The 18,487-nt window shown below is 39.7% G+C and overlaps 1 protein-coding gene and 1 long non-coding RNA gene across 8 annotated transcripts in view; one reads left to right on the top strand and one right to left on the bottom strand.

The window, feature by feature from the left end:
• Positions 1-8,964, bottom strand: part of ITSN2 (intersectin 2) — a 134,409-nt gene extending 125,445 nt beyond the window's left edge. The window contains exon 1 of one of the 5 annotated variants that reach the window (XM_079109612.1): positions 8,855-8,964. The gene's annotated coding sequence lies outside the window, so the exon portion shown is untranslated. Of the gene's footprint in view, positions 1-7,855; positions 8,229-8,524; positions 8,753-8,854 lie in introns of those variants that run through there. The other 4 variants (XM_079109611.1, XM_079109615.1, XM_079109616.1 and 1 more) reach the window with 4 other exon arrangements.
• Positions 8,864-18,487, top strand: part of LOC306643491 — a 49,462-nt gene continuing 39,838 nt past the window's right edge. For 2 of the 3 annotated variants that reach the window (XR_013758952.1, XR_013758954.1), the window contains exons 1-2: positions 8,864-8,987; positions 16,578-16,735. This is a non-coding gene — a long non-coding RNA (uncharacterized lncRNA). The remainder of the gene's footprint in view (positions 8,988-16,577; positions 16,736-18,487) is intronic. The other variant, XR_013758953.1, reaches the window with a different exon arrangement.

Here is an 18,487-nt window from a genome sequence, read left to right as displayed (position 1 = left end):
CAAAGTTAAATTTAAAAGGGAAAAAAGATTTGGAAAAGAATTTATGTTAAATGACAATTATATTGTTAATATATATTAAGTGCTCATTTATTCTCCTTCAGGACCAGCAATCAGTATATCTAACAATGAAACTAGTAAATTAAGAAAACACTTCTTATCAAAGCCAAAAGAACAGAAGTCAGAAACAAACCAGGCTGGGGAGAAAAAGAGTTGAGGTCTAATCAAATGTGTGCACAGCCTGGGAAAAGATATGAAAGGAACTTGAAGTCTCCAAAGATTAAAAGCTAGGACTTGTTCTCTGGGACTTCTGGCAAAGGCTTCTAGTGGGCTTGCCCGCCAATTCACCAAACTTCCCAATGCTTTTCAGAATCTTAGCAAGATGAGGTCAGGACTCTCCCTCCAGTTTCTCCCATTATATTAGTAGAAGTGGGGAGTCAGAAGAGAAATTTAAACCTGCTTCATGGGAGTAAAGATATATAATCTAGAAGATTCAAACATTCTAAACTGCAAAAAATATACTGGGGTCAAAGGATTTATTCCTTAGGCTTTCCCACAGGCAAGGTTAGTAAGTCCTCAGAATCATTCTTTTTTTTATTTGTTTATTTATTTATTTTTGTTGTTGCAGATGGACACAAAACCTTTATATTAAGAATTTATTTTTATGTGGTGCTGAGGATCGAACCCAGGGCCTCACACATGCCAGGCAAGCTCTCTACCACTGACCCACAACCCTAGCCCTCCTCAAAATTATTCTAAACCACCTCCCAGAACTCGTTTTCACTCAAGTTTAGTCTCTGGGCTTCTTCCTCTTTCCCTTCTCCCCAATTGGTCTTCACAGCCCAGTTTCAGTATTATTTCCTCAGTGTACGTTTTTCTACTTATATACTAAAATGGTTGATTCACTTCTTGACATCACCAGCATCACCATGAGCACCTTTAACTCAAATCAACAAATTTTTACTAAGTCATCTGTTGTTTAAGAGAAGGGAATGCAAAAGAAAAGTAAGACCCAAAGTTATAATTCCATATAACTGCTACAAGTATGAAGAAAGGACAGGAAAAGGACATCTTAGGAAACTACAAAGTTATTAGACGAACAATTCCAGAGGAAAGGACTCCTAAACTGAGTGATAAAAGACCAACAACAGGTATCAAATAGCTGGCTACAAGGAAGAAGGAAATTTTTAGGAATTGGGGAGAAAAATGGGCAACAGCACAGAGAAAGGCTGAGAATTTAAAAAACAATGTCAAAAGACTTTGTAAATGGGGCTAATCATAGCAATACCTCATAGGTAAAATTGTGAAAATTAAATGAATTAATAAAAGTAAAACAATATATTAACATAGTAGGTACTATATAAATGTTAGCTATTATCATTATTATTGTTTAAATCAACAAATAAAACTAAGAAACTTGGGGGGGAAAAAAAGAATTCTTAGAAATAAATGAAATGAGCATGCCAGTGAAAAGAGAAAAAGGCAGAGATCAGCATTTCTCAAGAAAAATGAAAAAATCAGAACCTTTATTAATTACCCAGGAAAAGAAAAATTCAAACAAGGTAGTCTTTAAACTAGATTTTTTTAAGTCAGTGTTTCCAAGCTGGTTTCACTCATACTTTGCTATTGATGAATTTTTCTGAAAGACAAATTGGCAATATATTTACACGGGCCTTAGAAGTACCCATACCTTTTCATCCAATATTTCTGCTACTAGAAATGTATTATAAGGAATTATCACAGGTGTGAACACAAATACAGTTACAAGGATGTTGAATATGACATAATTTAGAATAACAAAAAATTAGACACTACCTTAATATTAGATGAACAATATAATGATTATAAGCACAGGATCAAAGTCAGACTAAGTTCATATCCTAGGTCTACCACTCACTAGCTGTGTGATCCTAGGCAAATTATTAAACCTATCCTTGTTTAATTTTCCCAAGTGTAAAGTAAATAATAGAACACCTGCTATAGAACACTAAAGGCTAAATGAGTAAAAATACATACAGTGCCTCAAAAAAATTACTAGGATATGCTAAATACTTGCTAAATGTTAGACATTATAAATATTCAGTAATAGCAGGTTAATACAAAACCATAAAAGTATATTGTGAGCTAGGCATGGTAGTGCACACTTGTAATCCCAGCAACTGGGGAGGCTGAGGCAGGAGGATCACAAGTTTGAGACCAGTCTCAGCAACTGAGAGAGACTGTCCAAAAAATAAAAAGGACTGGGGATATGGCTCAGTGGTAAAGCACCTCTGGGTTCAATCCCCAGTACCGGGCAGGGGGCAGATATTGTGGATACATATAGAGTAAAATAGAACAATGTTTTGATAATGCCAGTAAGCTAAAAACTAAATTATACAATAGGTCAGGGATGTCACTCAGTGGTAGAATACTTGCCTAGCGTGTTTAAGACCCTGGGTTCAATCCCCAAAACTGCCAAAAAAAAAAAAAGGAAAGAAAAGAAAGAAAGCTACATAAGAGAGTATATGATATAATTAATTCTATCATCTGCAAAGAAGATGATCTATCAAAATATTAACAATGCTCACCGGGTGCAGTGGGGCACACCTGTAATCCCTGCAGCTCAGGAGGGTGAGGCAGGAGGATCACGCTGAGGTAGGAGGATCAAAAGTCCAAAGACAGCCTCAGCAATTTAGCAAGGTGCTTAAGCAACTCAGTGAGACCCTGTCTCTAAATAAGGGCTGGAGATGTGGTTCAGTGGTTGAGTGCCCCTGAGTTCAATCCTGGTACCACAGAAAAATAAATTAATTAATTAAATAAAATTAAAATAAAATAAAATAATAAAATAAAATAAAAAATTAAAATGGTTATTTCTAGGTAATATGATTATTAGTGACTATTATGCTCTTTAAATTTTCCTGTAGCTCTCCAATTTTCTACATGGAACATATATTATTCAGCACAATAAAAAATAGTACACATTAAAAAGTCAATTAAATTTTAAAACAAACAATACAGCACTTTTAGGAAAAATCAAAATAATCTATTTTAAACCATTTGACAAATCTCTGTTCTAGGCTCACATTGTGCTAGGGATTTTCTTTCTTTCTTTTTTTCCATCTGGCTTAAGTGAATAGAAAAATGAAATATTCAGTGATCTGTGGGGCACAAACCAAATACTACTAAAATAGTAAACATTTATCTTAAATATGGCTCCTGAAATACTATTAAGTTTCTGACTTTACACTAAGGATACCATTTACTTATAAAATACCCACAGTAATTTTTTAATTCTGAATTCCTAATTTTGAAGGCAACAACAAACTTCCTTCAATCATTTCCCACACTTACACACACTCCCTGCCATACCTCCTGCCTTATTTTCTCCATGGCACTTAGCAAACTCTAACCTCTATACACATTATTGTCTCTCTTCCCCTTTGTTGAATGAAGTGCCGCTACGGCAGGGTTTTTTGTATGTTTTGTTCATTGGTTATTGGATCAGTTCTTGGACCAGTTTCTTACACATAAGCATCCAGTTTTTGCTAAAAGAATGAATAAATGGATTCCATACCATGAACTGTAAGTAACTTCTGATGGTCTTAACTTTTTAAAAAGGAAAGACAGTTGAAAATAAAGAAAATTAAAGCAGAAAGGGGGAAAAGACTTTCTTGATGTTGTTCAGTGAAGCCCCTAGAAAGACAAAGACGAGGAAAAGAAACCTTATGAGAAGAACAAGACCAAAAATGGATGAAGAATGAGCTGCTGCATGTGCTCTTTCAAAATGCAATCGCACCATGTGATAAAGACTATAAAGCTCAGGTACTGGAGGTAGAATCAGAAAAGGTTTGGGGTTACTGGTATCTAATCTAAATGGCTCTTTCCATCTCAATCATCCAAGTTACTCAGCTCTCTGGAACACAGTGGAACCCTAAAAGTAGGAACTAGGATGCTGAAAGAAGAAGGTAACAACTTGGAAGTACGAACCAATGGAATGAGGACCAGACACAGGGAATGATGAAAGGGCAGGGAATGCCTTCCAACATAGGCTGTCTCTGCAGCAAGAAAAAATCAATTTACAAGCATTTCACTGGAACTTTAGCAGAGGAAAACCTAAAATACTTATAATGAGGAGGCTTTTCTTCTCACTTGGATTTTCAGAACTTAATTAAAAAGAGTAAAGAAAGGATGCTACATTTGTATTCCCAAACCATCCACATCATTCCCAACAAATTTCATTAATCTCTTAAGTTCTTACTTATACTCCCTAAAAAGTGTTTCGAGTTTACTAAAAAGCAAAGCCACCAATGTCACATAAGTTGTGAGATTTATTAACTTCAGCTTCTCAATTCTTATATTCAAGTGGTCATTTTACAAGTGCCACAAAGGCACATTAGATGGAAGACTGAGGAAGAAGGGGTTGTAGGATGGTAAGTGTCCAAATATGGCAGTGTGCTTCACAAAAAATTGCCAGGCAGAGGTTACCAGTGTCCTCCTAAAGGCCAGTGCAAACCCTGTTGGCTCCTTATCTAGTTGGACCTCTGCAGTTTGATACTATTCTTTCCCAACATCACATCTCTCTAAACAAGTCTTCTTTTCACCTGAATTTAAGGATTTTGAAGTGACAATCCAAAGTAACAGAAATTAAAGGGACTAAATGGGCAGATTCTTTGTTGGGAGTTAGGAGATAGGACTGTAGGTCAGTTCTGTTCTGTTTTCCAGATTTTGGTAAGATTAAAATGAAGGACGAAAAGCTATTTTCTTTCTCAGTCACGGAGTAAAACAAAGACCACTCCTTCCCCAAAGAAAGGAATAAGCTAAATTAGTTTGAAATTTCAGAATGAGCGCAAGTTGGAATAATAACAGATGACATTAAACTTACACTAAGCAGCAGTCACTGCCACTAAGCCCATTACATACACCACTGTTATGAGTTCTATTACTATCCCCATTTTACAGATGTGGAAATCAGGAACTTTTAGAATTAGAGTAACTTGTCCAAGGTCATAGTTATTTAGTGTTGGACCTGGGGATAGGAGGTCTAATTTGAGAGCCTGTATTCTCATGTAGTATAGTTATGATGATAGTACAAATGAACATACATTCACAAATAAAAGAATCTAGAAAACATAAAACAGTTGGTTAAATAAGACAAGTTAAATGTCTACCATCTGGAAGTAGACCCCTAAATGTCTACACCATAATCACTACTCAGCTCCACAGTAAACAACTAAATTCAGTGTCCTGATGTAGTTGTGAAATTCTTTTCAATTGGATCTGTCAAAATGTTACTATACATTCTTCAAATGAAATAGGCTGCCCTCTTAAGAGTTGTGAAAATACATTATTTCTGGATGTATTCACTGTCCTATTTCTGTTCAGTTTCCTCCTTTCCTCCCCCACTTCCTCTCTGCTTTCATATCCTTTAAGACCAGTTCAGTTCCTCTTTCTTAATACCTATATGCATGCTTTCCCCAAAAGAACGCTAACATTAGTGTCTGTGCTCAGCAACTGTAGGATGGTACAAACTTAAAAAATGAACTCAAGCAGAAAGAGCATTTCTAATGCATCTTCTACTTTAGATCTATTCAACTGCAGAACTCATTCTAAACATTCTTCTTTTTCTACTTTACACTTGGAATCCTGTCTTTCACAATTTTATCACAATTTTTTAGCCTTTCTTCAAAATAGTTTTTCCACAAATTTTCTCATAAATAAGAAATTTTTAAAACAGGCCAGGTGTGGTGGCACACACCTATAATCCCAGCAACTTGGATGGCTGAAGCAGGATGATCATGAGTTCAAAGTCAGCCTCAGCAATTTAGGGTGGCCTAAGTGACTTGGTGAGACCCTGTCTCAAAATAAAGTATAAAAAAGGGCTGGGGATGTGGCTCCCTTGGGTTCAATCCCCAGTACCAAAAAATAAAAAGCAAAAAAAAAACAAGGAAATGCACTGTTAGATGGTAACATATCACATTTTAGTAATGTAAATAACTTTTTTTCTGAATCATTTCTAGAACTTTAAATGTTTTACTAGTAATTACAGTGTATAAAATGTTGGTTATCAATATACTAACATGTATTTTCATTCATTCACTCAAGAAATAATTATTGGGCTGGGTTTGTGGCTCAGGGGTGGAATGCTTGCCTAGCATGTGTGAGGCACTTGGTTTGATTCTTAGCGCCGCATATAAAAAAATGAACAAAATAAAGGTCCATCAACAACTAAAAATATATTTATAAATAATAACTTTTTTTCCCTAAACCAAGATGAGTGTACAATGAGGACACACAGGCTGAAGTTAAAGGATCCTGGTTTGAAACCTAGCTCTTCTACTTAGAAGCTCAGAGACATAGTCAATTAAACTCCATGTTAGCATTTCATTTATTTATTTGATGAGAGGACAATAATTACTTCTAGGGTCTTGATGAGCTTTAAATAATTACGTAAAAAACAGCACAGGGGCTAATATTAGTAAGTAGTTTAAAAATGACAACCATGGGAGACATAATACTTAAGAAAAGTATAGCTTAAAGAGATGGCCCATAAATATTCTTTCTGTCTTAGTAAAAGGACAGATTTGTGAAACTCTATATTAAAGATACATTAAAACTAAAAATCCAAGGGGTGTGGTGGCCTACGCCTGTATTCCAGCCACTCAGGAGACAAGAGGACTGCAAATTCAAGGCCAGCCTCAGCAACTTGGTGAGAATCTATCTTCACTTTTTTTTGTAAGTGGGTGGAGAGGGCCTGGGGATGTAGCTCAGTAGCAGAATGCCCCTGGTTTTGATCCCCAGTTATCTTCCTCCCAACACACACACACACACAAATACTAAAAATCCTAAGGTTATGTAAGAAATTTTCCACTTTTTAAAAAGAGACATACTAATTATATAGGTTAAAAGATAAAAATAGGAAAACATGAAAAAGATGGATAAAGAAAATCTTGAAAGCTGCCAACGTTGGGTAATCAGTGTATTTTATTTTTGTGAAAATATGAAAATTTTAAACTATAAATCCAATCCCCAGAATGTGCCAAACATATTTCCTCATATTCAGGAGAAATCAGGATTTGAGCATTGAGATGTACTGAACTGACAATGGTACTCAATAATTTGATACTGGTCGAGTTTTCTCAAACCAGGCTACTTTTCAATATAAAGATGAACACAGGGAATACTTAACGAATGTATTAAAGGGTAAAAAAAAAAAAAAAAAATGCAAGCTTTTCAGCTGCTTGTTAGTACTACACCAAAACGGCAGCAATACACATCCCCTAAACCCCGCATTCTTCAAAAACATGAAATACTTCCACTATAAAATTTTCAAGATAATCATAGGCACAGTCCCCAAACCTAATGGTGAGCACATGAGAGTTGCTACTATCTTCAAATTTTGAAGGGCTTCATTATTAATTCGTGTAAAGATTTTGTGTGATGTTTCTAGGTTGCCTTTAGGTCTTGTCACTTTGTTAGATGTATTACTGCATAACACCACAGCAAACCCATACAGGGAGAGTGGCAATTAATTTCTTTAAGAGGCTTAAGAAGTTTAACCTACAGTCTATGGTACCTAAATTAAGCTGACTAACAACACAGAATTTCAAGTCACACCTTGCCTATTTCCGCGTGAGCAAGTAAACACTAGTAAAACCGACCTGCAGCATGTGGCAAAGCCATAATCTTTGTGCTAACCTTAATTCCTAGAGGCAAGAGATTGGCTCTATCAAAAATATCCTTAACTCATTCGGAATACGTGTCTCAAATGAAGCACACCAGCCATCAGCAATAGTTCAGCAACAAAGCACAGGATCGATAGATCCAAATCGCGCGCAGATCTACAGAACGAAAGCCACCCGCAGCTTCGGTCGCGGTTTACCCATTCATTAGGCACAGGCAGGCGTCTTTCTTGCTTTAACGAGCAATGAACTTTATTCTGGCTTCAGCGATCACACCTCCGGGACTCCGGCATACCCTGGAACTCAACGCCAAGTCGGATTTTCACGTTTCCCAACTTGGGCTCGGGCGAGCGGTGGACGCCCAGCATCCGCCCGCCGTCCTCTCGTGACTCGGGCCACTTTGACGCACCGGGATGCGGCTCACCTGACGCTCTGCACCACCCACTACCAAGGAGGAAAGCCAACTCCGCCAAAATAAAACGGGTCCCCGAGGAAGCGTGCGGGGGGCCCTCTGGCTGTCTGCTGCCTGCACCCCGAAAGCCGGGGGGCCACGCCGCCCGGGGCCCGGCGGCTTCCGCCACCTGCCCGACGCGGCCGGGGCCCGGCTCGCCGCAGGGAGGAGGCTGTGGGTCCCGGCCGGCCCGGCGTCCGCCCGGCGGCGCGGGGGCAGGAACCCGGGGCCCGAGGTTTCCGCCCGGCGCCGCCAACCCGGCAGGGGCCTAGCGCGGGGGCCGCCCCGGCTCCCGACCCCCGCCCCGGCCGTCCGGGGCGCGCGGCCGCCACAGCCCGACCCGCCGAGCCTGCGGACGGCGGCGGCGCCCGCACCTGCCCCGCGCCCTGCGGCAGCCCGGGCGAGCGGCTTCACCCACCTGGCGCCCCCGCCGCGTCTGCACGTCACGGCGCGACCCCGCGCTCCTCAGCACCCGCAGCGCGGGCGGGCGCCGTGAGACCCCGCTCGGCCGCCGCCGGGTTGGTCGTAAGGCCGCCGCCCGAGAACCTGTTGCGCAGCCTGTCACGGCCGCTCGGCTCCGCCGGCGCCGCCTCAGCCCCACAACAACATGGCGGCCACGGCCTCCGCAGGAAGCCGGGGGGCGGGGAGGCGGGCGCCGGGCCGGGCAGCCGATGGCCCGCCCGCCGGGCACCGCCGGGCACCGGCTCCCCACCCTCGGGAGCCCCACACTTCCGGCGCGGCTCCTCACCCCCGGAGCCCCGAGGCGCCGGACCCCGCGGGCCTGGTCCGAAGTCTCCTCTGCCCTCCGAGAGGCTGCGAAGCCTCGGACCTGGCAGCCCTTCCTGGAGCTGCGACGACCCACCTGGCTCCTCCTCCCCGAGGTGACATGCTGAGGTTGGGTGGTGCGTTTCCTGCCACAGTGGACCCTAGGGTTTCGGAAGGGGCCAGGCGGTGCCCAGCACCTCCCTGTGCTCTCTACGTGGGACGCTCCCTAGAGCTTGGCAGCCCGGGAGGGCTGCTCACTGATCTGGGGGCACGAATTCCCCGGCACTGGGGAACGGGCGGTGGCAGGAGGGGCTCCCACCCTTGGCCAAGGGACCCTCCGGGGCCTCTGGAACCCTCCCGGGTACCGTAGCAGGACTTGACCATATCCAAGCATCACCCATTCACCTCTTCCATAACTCACGAAACGGGCCGACAGAAGAACCCTCTCCCCATTCACACACTCAGCAAGTCCGCGTGTACTGAGTCCAGAAGACTCTCCTGCCCCCGGAGCTGAGCCTGCTTACCCATCCCATAGCCACCTGACAGGCGAACCTCAAACTCAGAATTTTTACCCCCTCCCAGTTCCGGGTCTCTTCACAAAAGACCAGACTTAATTCACCAGCATGTGTCCAGGGTTGCCCTTGACACAGCTTTCTTTACAGAGAAAGGCTTTCTTTGTGATCAAGTTGAGGAAGGAGTCAGTAGTTCCTAGTGAACAAAATAGAGATGTCCGTTTGGATTTTAGAGGCAGGGACAGGAATAGTCTGAAGTACAAAACTCATATCCCTATTGACGTATGAGATCAAATGATGTGGCTTCCGTAACTTTTCTTACCTGTTGGGGCAGGTGAAGGTAGCAAGGCTGGCTGCAATACCCGGGCCTACCTAAACTGGCCTGCCAACTCGTGCGAACAGTGACGAACAGGCTTTTCTCGATCTCACATTCAGTGTTTTTCCTAACTCTTCACGTAGGACCTGACCAACACCTGACAGACTGAGCTTCAATGACATAGAAATGTCTTACTCCTTGGTATTACTTTAGAAGTCCCTCATTGCTGGTGACCAATCAATATGTTCCCCTTTGCAAGCAAACCACTCCTGATCATATGGTCTCTACTATTTCAGACTTCACCAATTAATTGTATTACTTCTTTTTGGAGACCATGTTCAAAAATCTAAGCCTCTGAGTCTCTCTCAACCATTTGGTCTGTAAGATAAAACCTTTTTTTTTTTTTTTTTTTTTAATTCCCTTTAGGCAGATAGCCAGTCTCCATTTCCCTCCCATCATTGATCAATATCATTTGTGTTTCGAGGTTCTGGACCTGGTGCAATTCACCCTGAGTCCTCTTTATTTCTGAGTAAGGTGCCATATCCTTGGCCGGACAAAAATGGAATCTGTAGGAAGAGATGTTTACTAAGAAAAATTAAAAACATTGAATTGTCTCCCTAAAATAAACTAAAAAGCTAACAACCTCCGATAGGAACTAGCATCCTACACAGGCACTAAAACTGTATCCCAGGGTGTTCTTCAGAACTTTGAGGCCAGTTTGTCCACCCCATTTTACTCTGTCACAACTCAAAGTACAAGATTCATCCAATCATCTATCCCCACACACGGGTATATAGAATTTGGACAATATTAAGCATTTTGTGATTACATATAAGCAATGAGGGAGGAAAAGGAGCAAAGAATTCTTAGCTTTCTAGGTAGGCCTAGATAATGATAATTCTCTTCAACAAGAATGGAATATAGGGGTCTGAGGCTGTGGCTCAGCCATGAAGTGCTTGCCTCACACACGTGGGGCTCTGCATTTGATCCTCAGCCCCACGTAAAAGTAAATGAAATAAAGGTATTGTGTCCATCTATAACTAAAAATATTAAAAAAAAAAAAAAAAACAATGGAATATAGGAGGGGATGCTGGGTGCAGTGGTGCACGCCTCATAATCCCAGTGGCTCAGGAGGCTGAGACAGGAGGATCACAAGTTCAAAGCCAGCCTCAGCACTCAGTGAGACAAAAATAGGGCTGGGATTGTGGCTTAGTGGTTGAGTGCTCCCGAGTTCAATCCCTGGTACAAAAAAAAAAAAAAAAAAAAAGAATGGAATATAGGAGGGGAGCACAGACCTTGGAAATAGCCAAAGAAACATGCTTACTTTTCTTGTAGCTTCTAGATCATCATTTTCCACTCACATGCAAAAGTCCTTCTTTGAGTTTTATAACATCAGCTATATCTTTCCTCTGTCCTTATCATTTACCAACTTCTAAGGCATTCACTTTGCCAAGAATTTCAGCACCTGGAGTAGTCAATCCTCACCTAGTACCCTCATCATTCTTAGTGTCTTTAAGTAGTTATGATTCACATAGGTGACACATCCACAGTCCTAGTTCACTGACTTCCTCTTCTCATCAGGCAGGCCTTGAAACGGGAACTATAAATTCCCTCTTTAATATTTTCCAAATCCTACCACCTATTCCTCTTGTTCATCCCCTAGTACCAGCTGGTGATACAAATTTTTGATTTTCATTAAATTAAGAAAAAATAGCAAGCATTTTTTTTTAATTTTTTTGTAGTTGTATTTGTTTAATTTTTATGTGATGGTAAGGATTGAACCCAGTGCCCCACACATGCTAGGCAAGCACTCTGCCACTGAGCTACAGGCCCAGCCCCTCAATTATTATTTCTTTGAATACATTTTTCTGCCCCTTCTCTCCTTTATCTCCTCTTGGCTTTCCAACTGCGTGTATATTTAATTGTTCAGTATCATTCAGGGTTCATATTAGATGTGTTCTGGTTCTGCCATGAAGTACCAGAAAAACCTGACTGTCAATATTGGGAATGAATAGGCTCCTTTTAAAGCTGTGCTGCTTTTACCTCTTTGATGGGAATTAATCCCTCTACTGTCAGCCTCTGAGCTTTCTACCTGGGGTGACTGTTCAAATCTGTTTAAACAAACTCATAATCTCTTCATCCCACTCCTAAACACACATACACATGCTTATATACTGTCACAATTATTCTATCCCTTTGAGAAATGGGTGAAAAGTAAAATTTGTCCCTTTTTCAATTTCTTTTTCCTCTCAAAACCCAGACAAAAGAACAGATGTGCTGATAGTAATCTTTTGTGGATAAAGAACTCAAGTAATCTGGGAAACCAGGCTGAGGCTGCCATAGTATTTGATCATAAGAGCAGATGAAAAGCATGCCAGAGTAAGGGGATCAGAGTAAGGGGATCCAGAAAAAGGGCTAGGCCTTCATTTGACAGTTGTCAATTCACTAATTGGATACTTTTTTAAATTAAGTAAATATTTATTTAAAAACCTCCCATGTTCTTAATTCACAGGAATGGTCAATGGGGCAAATTTGGTCCTTGGCTCTTTTCTCAGTTTGTTGAACTCACAAACCCTATTCTGAATCCTACGGCAGAAGAGAAACAGAACAAAGAAAATATGGATGACTTAAGGGAAAGAGAAGGGAAGGGAATCTCCCAACCCTAGCATGAAAAGAAGGAGTCCTCCCATCTTTAGGCCACTTGTGTTGTGCATAACTTGAGACTCTGGCTTGATGCCTATGATACCAGAAAGGCAGTGCCAGGCAAGCTGAAGGGGGAAGTGAGCCCAGACTTGGCACTCAGCCAGCACTGCAGGGTGGCGCCAAAGGCCAAACTGGGTGAAGCCTGGAGGCCCTGGATAGGATGTGCTCATTCATGACTGAAGCAGCAGGGGCTTCCAGTGGGGCAGGTGTAGCTCAGAGAAAGGGAATCCAGTCTGATTCAAGAGTCAGACATACTTCCTGTCTGGCATATATGCCCAGCTGTCTGTTTATTTCTGTTGTCTGCAGACAAACCTGGAGTGATACCAGTTCCCTCCTTTTAATAATCAAACTAATGATAATATAGCATGTTGCACTGAGTACCTTTGTGTGTGTGGTACTGAGAATAGAATCCAGGCCCATACCTGCCAAACTCAGTGCCACTGAGTTACACTTCCAATCCCCTACTTTAAAAAAATTTCATTTAGCCCTCACAACAATCCTGCTAACTAGAGAATAACATTCTATTTGTGATCACCTAATCTTGGTTGGTATTGAAGAAGGAGAAGTAAAATCAGTCTCTCATTTGCTTGGGGAATTTTCCCATGCTCAATTGTGATTTTCTTTTTTCCCTTTATATAGAGAAACTCAGGCCATGCTGTTCTAAGTTCAGTTAGCAACAATGTTTTATTTTAAAATATACAGTGGATCAGATTGTTTTGTCCTGCTTGGTCCAGTCTGAACAAACATCTTTATTTCTAGTACTGTTATTTTCTTCTCTGTAAGTAAGACAATGTGTTGAGCCAATGAAATTTAAGAAAGAGAACTGTTTTTCTCCATGACCCTTCAGAGTGAGAGATGGTGTAACTGCCCTTGCTCTGGTGCCAGAGGGTAGAACACCAGAGCAGGGTAAGCCACAGGTGAACGTGAGCCTACATTTTGTTTTTGGTCTTGTAGTGCTGAGTATGGAACCCAGGTCCTAACACAAGGGCTCCACCACTGAGCTCTCCCTCGCCCTCTCAGCCACATTTTAATTGTTTAAATGAGATGCTTGAAACTTGCCCTGTCCTGACTCCCCTTAAGAAAACAAGATGAACATCTAAAAATCCGAGCTATGCAATTACAGTCCAGAGAGGGGTCTGAGACCTCAAATTGGTCAACATCTTCATCTGCCCTGGGGAGGAGCGGCCAGATCAGAATTTCCTGCATAACGTTCAGGTGGAGAGTAGGATTGGATGCTTGGTGCTGTTTGCCATTTCTAATATTTTCTTATATAATGAATAAGCTTCCATATTTCCATATATAGGATTGGGGATATTGTTCAGTTGGTAGAGTGCTTGCCTCACATGCATAGGACCCTGGGTTCAATCCCAAGTACCAAAAAAAAAAAAAACGTTTCATATACAAGACCATGTTTCCCCTGTTTTTCTAGTGCTCTAGTTTAGGAATGCTTAATTCATTAGAACCATATAGAAGAGTAAAAAACAACAAAAATGGACTGCTTGCAAATTAAGTTAAACTTAGAAGCCTTCCTCAACAGGTAAATTTGGGGGGGTGCTTTTGTAAATGGAAATGCCTGAATGCCAGAGAAACTCCATTACTTGAACAAAGCCTAAGTACTAAGAATGGCTAGTATTCAGTTCTCCTGACACTTAATCACCATCACCATTATTTACTGAGTGTGCCAGGCATGTGTGTGTGTGTGCGTGTTTGTAAATGTGTGTATGTATGTATATGCTTGTATGGTATATATACATGTGTGTATGTATATGTGTGTGTGTATATAGCATAAGTAAGATTACTCAAAATTTGCTAATTTCTTATAGCATATACATGTGTGTGTATATACATACATACACACATGTGTATATATAACATACATATATTCTCTAATCTTTACACATATTTAGGAAGTCCAGAAGCTAGAATTAGATTTTTTTTTTTTTTTTTTTTTTTTTTTTTTTTTTTTGCGGTGCTGGGGATTGAACCCAGGGCCTTGTGCTTGCAAGGCAAACACTCTACCAACTGAGCTATATCCCCAGCCCTAGAATTAGATTCTTGATTTTTGTAATTGTAAAATACATGCTCTTTCTACTCTACAATACTTCTGTTCACTATATCACAACTGATTAATAATTTCTCCTCTGTTTTGTATCAAATGTACAAGAGTACAAACTTCCAAAATAATTTATCTTGGAAGAACAGTTACCCAAAATATGAAGATGCAAATGATAGTTCAAGTTTCACTTCACAATCACAATGTGTGATGCTCCTAGTGTTTGCGATCCCTCTCTCTGCTGAAGGCCCAAATTCTCTGTGTTGGGCATAGATTTCCAGGGTGTGACTTACATGGTCTTTTTTCTTAGATTCCTTTAAATGCTAGTCATGTAAATAACATAGCTCTCTAGAGAAGAGAATCCACCTACTCATTTAAAGAGAAATAGGTAGCAATGATCTTAAAGTTGTACACGTAGTCTAACCAGCGTGAGCCTTAATAACTCATTAAGCGAATATTTTGCCATTCATGACCACTCACATTGAACTAAGACAGTTTAGTAAGGTCAGATTACTCAAAACACTTAGAGAAGCTTCATTACATTCCAAATAGGCAGTTGAAAGAAAATAAAATCTTAATGTCTCAGTCTGATTCTCAGTTCTTTAAAATGATCTTATCTGATTATTGACCATTTGTTTCTTCTTTATTATATATTTCTCAGGTAGGAAAGTATATACATAAATTTTCCAGCCCCTAGATTTTTATAAAAGCACAAGCAAAAACATATAATCATCTATGTCTGACTTCTTTTGCAGAATGTTTTATAAAATATCTTTTGAAGCAACAGAATTTTCATTATACTTTGTTTAATCTTAAGACTACAGTCAGGTGGGAGGGGTGGGGGGAAAGGAAAAAAATAACAGAATGAATCAAACAATATTGCCCTATGTAAATTTATGATTTTTAATTAAAATTAATAAATTTTAAAAAAAAGACTACACTTATTTGCAGGAGGAAGAATTTTTTTAAGATTTTGGATTATGTCATCTTTTTTGTATGTTTGGCACTGAGGAATAAACCCAGGGCCCCTCACACATGCTAGGCAAGCACTCTGCCACTGAGCCACATCCCCAGCCCTAGCCCATGTCATGTTTAAGAGATTGTCTATATCTCATTTTCATCAAGAAGCACTTAATGGAAACTTGAAAAATGTCACACACTCATCTATCTGTTTATCCCTAAGTTTTTTCCAAAAATATATTCAAGTTTTTTTTTTTTTTTTTTTTTTTTTTTTTTTTAATTACTATACTAAGAATTTTCAATTCTAAAGCACAAGGCCCTGGGTTCGATCCCTAGCACCGCAAAAAAAAAAAAAAGAATTTTCAATTCTATCTTCTGAAAAAACTGCCAGCATTGTTTTGGTACTTAAGAAAGTTGTTGACCAAACCCCACATCTAGCATGTCTTAACTATCTTTAATGTTCTTTTTTTTTTCCAAAATTCACTTTTTTCTTCAGAAAATAAGGAATTGTTTTTATTTCTCTTTGCCCAAATAGCATTATATAAGTAATTCTAAAAAACTTAGAATTACCCATTTAGATTCCAAATAATACTGTTGCACCATTTCAAGCAATCAGATCTCTTCCATTTTCCTTCTAGGATATGTGTGTGTGTGTGTGTGTGTGTGTGTGTGTGTGTGTGTGTGTGTGTGTGTTTTCATTTGTGTTTATTTGTAATGATAGTGTAACACAATTTTAGTTTTAGGTACTTTTTTCAGTTAACATTGTCATAAGAATTCTTTCAAAATGGTATATTTTTTATATTCATACAAAAGTACAGAGTACTGATTGAATAGAGTACCATAATTCACTTAATGAGTCTGTTACTGGCTGATTTTTTTTATTATAAATAACAAACATTTCATTTCTAAATATCTATAAATAATAAACATTTCACAAAAAAAATCTTCAAATATGTCATTTCCCTTCTGCTATAGTTTGAATATGAAATGTCCCCCAGAGACCCAGGTGTTAAACACTTGTCCCTAGTCCCTGGAGTTTCAGAGAGGTGAAAGAACCTTTATGAAGTTAGCCTAGTGAAAGGAAGTTGGATCATTGGGGGTATGACATTGAAGGAGATATTGAGACCCCCAACCCTACCCTCTCTGTCTCTTTGCTTTCCAGCCACCATGATGTGAACAGTCCTCTTCTGCCATGTGCTCCCACCATGATGTACTGAGCTGCCATAAGCCCAAAGCAATATGATCAATCAACCATGGACTGGAACCTCTGAACCTGTGAGCCAAAATAAACCATTCTTCTTTTTAGATTGATTATCTCAGGTATTTTTCACAGTGACAAAAAACTGGCTAACATATCTCCTTTTCCATCCATCCTTAGAATGAATTCTCAGAACTTTATTGCATGGAAGTAATTATTGATACTTTCTATAAAAATAATTTAGAGGGCTAGGGAGGTAGCTCAATTGGTAGAGTGTTCACCTTACAAGCACGAGACCCTGGGTTCAATCCCCAGCACTGCCAAAAAAAAAAAAAAAAAAAAAAAAAAAAAATTTAGACTGTAGTAGCACCATAGGAATATACCAGTTCCACTGTACCTTCTTTAAAACTATATTTCATTCCTTTAAATTTTATTTACAAGGGAAAATGACTTTTTAATTTTACTTGTTTTTCTTCTGTCATTACTGATGGTCAGCATTAAAATTACTCATTATTTAAGTAATAAAATTATTTCTTGAGAAATTTTTTCTCTGCAAACTATTTACTCTCTGAAATTGTATTACAACTCTAACATTCTCTTCTTTTTGAAACTTATCATTAACACGTATTAATTGGACAAATTAGTGAGATTCTCTGTGACAGTTCCCTGCATGCCTGTAGCATGCATTCACTTTTCTCCCAGACCCCATCACTTACATTGCCAGTCCCTAGTAATCCCTCTTCTACTTTCTGGTTGACTTTTTTTTTTTTTTTTTAGTTTCCACATATGAAAGAGAACTTGTGATACTTGTCTTTCTGTGTCTGACTTACGTTACTTAACATGATGTCCTACAGTTCCACACATCTTGCTGCAAATGAGAGAATTTCATTCTTTTTTTTAAATTTTTTTATTGTAAACAAATGCGGTACAACTTGTTTCTCTGTACATTAAGTGGAGGCATACCATTTGTGTAATCATACATTTACATAGGGTAATGGTGTTTGATTCATTCTGTAATTTTTTCCCTTCCCCCCTACCCCTCCCACCCCCTTTTCCCTCTATACAGTCCCTTCTTCCTCCATTCTTGCCTCCCTCCCACCCCCCATTATGTGTCATCATCTGCTTATCAGCAAGATCATTTGTCCTTTGGTTTTTTGAGATTGGTTTATCTCACTTAGGATGATATTTTCCAATTTCATCCATTTGCCTGCAAATGCCAAATTTTATTATTCTTTATGGTGGAGTAATATTCCATTGTGTACATTATTGATTATTGATTGTTTTATATATATATATATATCACAGTTTCTTTATCCATTCATCAATTGAGGGGCATCTAGGTTGGTTCCACAATCTGGATATTGTGAATTGAGCAGCTATGAACACTGATGTGACTGCATCACTGTAGTATGCTGATTTAAAGTCCTTTGGGTATAGGCCAAGGAGTGGGATAGCTGGGTCAAATGGTGGTTCCATTCCAAGTTTTCTAAGCAATCTCCACACTGCTTTCCAGAATGGCTGCACTAATTTGCAATCCCACCAGCAATGTATGAGTGTACCTTTTTCCCCACATCCTCACCAACACCTATTGTTGCTTGTATTCTTGATAATTGCCATTCTAATTAGGGTGAGATGGATTCTTATGATAGTTTTGATTTGCATTTCTCTTATTACTAGAGATGTTGAACATTTTTTCATATATCTGTTGATTGCTTGTAGATCTTCTTCTGTGAAGTGTCTGTTCATTTCCTTAGCCCATTTGTTGATTGGGTTATTTGTATTCTTGGTGTAGAGTTTTTTGAGTTCTTTATATATTCTGGAAATTAGTGCTCTGTCTGATGTATGAGTGGCAAAATTTTTCTCCCACTCCGTAG

Source organism: Sciurus vulgaris (assembly GCF_902686455.1).
Source record: "Sciurus vulgaris genome assembly, chromosome: 14".
NCBI lineage: Eukaryota > Metazoa > Chordata > Mammalia > Rodentia > Sciuridae > Sciurus > Sciurus vulgaris.
The sequence above is the reverse complement of the archived record's forward strand: the minus strand, read 5'-3'. Positions and strand labels throughout refer to the sequence as shown.